The following is a 1040-nucleotide window of genomic DNA, read 5'->3' as shown; positions in this document are numbered from 1 at the left end:
GCGTCTCGGTGCGTGATGCTCCTGGCCAGACCAGCGCGATCAAAGCAGAACTCCTCATTTCTCTAAATCCTGACCCTAAACGTGTATCTCTTTTTGCCACCGCTCCCTTACTCGCACTTGTTCTGTTTGATACAGTGTGGCTTGTAGTCATTCAAATAAAAATTTAAAACACTGTCCTCGATACGGAAAGTATAAGCAAGAAAGGGCTAAACAGCCCTCCCCCCGATCCACAACCAACACCTGATACAGGTCCTTTGGGGAGCCTTCCTACACAGTTTTCCACAAACAGGATCTTATGAGCTGTGATTCCTTCAGTTTCAAGTGACCGCAGGTCAAGTCATCTAGTCTAAGAACACACTGAGTTTCCCAGATCATCGGACTGAGAAGCTGGTGGGTTACGCTGGAGTCGGGGGCTCAAATCAGGAAGTCACACAGCACGTCTTGACCAAGATGGCCGCCTGGCCGAGGAGGCTCCCCCAGCTCCAAGGGAGCACTGCCTTCCTGTGCTCCCCTAGAGTCCCTGTGGGATCACAACCCGCCCCACCCAGGATGACAAGCCCGCTCATCACAATCGCTGTGGCTGAGCAGCACCCTATCTGGCCAGGCGCCTTCCCCAACCCCGCCGACCCACACGAGGCAAGGAAAGAGGGAGGGGTCCCCCTAAAAGGTTGGGTGGACCACAAAATTGTGCATCTCAGCAACCGTGCTCTGATAATACTTTACACTGTTTCTTTCATTAATGTCCGGGACGTTTTCCGACGTCAATAAAACACATACATTTTGCAAAACCAGCCTTAACGATGGAGCTACAGTCAGATGTGTGGATGTTTTATAATTTATTCACTCCTTATTCATGGGTATTTAGCACATTTCCAGTTTTCTATAAGACCATCAATATCACACCGATGCCCTGTTAATGAACTACTTGTACCACACTGAGTTCACCATTATGCTTAACTATTTTCAGAGATATAATTTCTCAGTCAAAAGACATGCTCATGTTTAATGCTTTTGGGTAGATTTCTACAAAACTGTGCAAA

This window comes from Suricata suricatta, chromosome 14, assembly GCF_006229205.1.
Source record: "Suricata suricatta isolate VVHF042 chromosome 14, meerkat_22Aug2017_6uvM2_HiC, whole genome shotgun sequence".
NCBI lineage: Eukaryota > Metazoa > Chordata > Mammalia > Carnivora > Herpestidae > Suricata > Suricata suricatta.
This window is presented reverse-complemented; position numbering follows the sequence as displayed.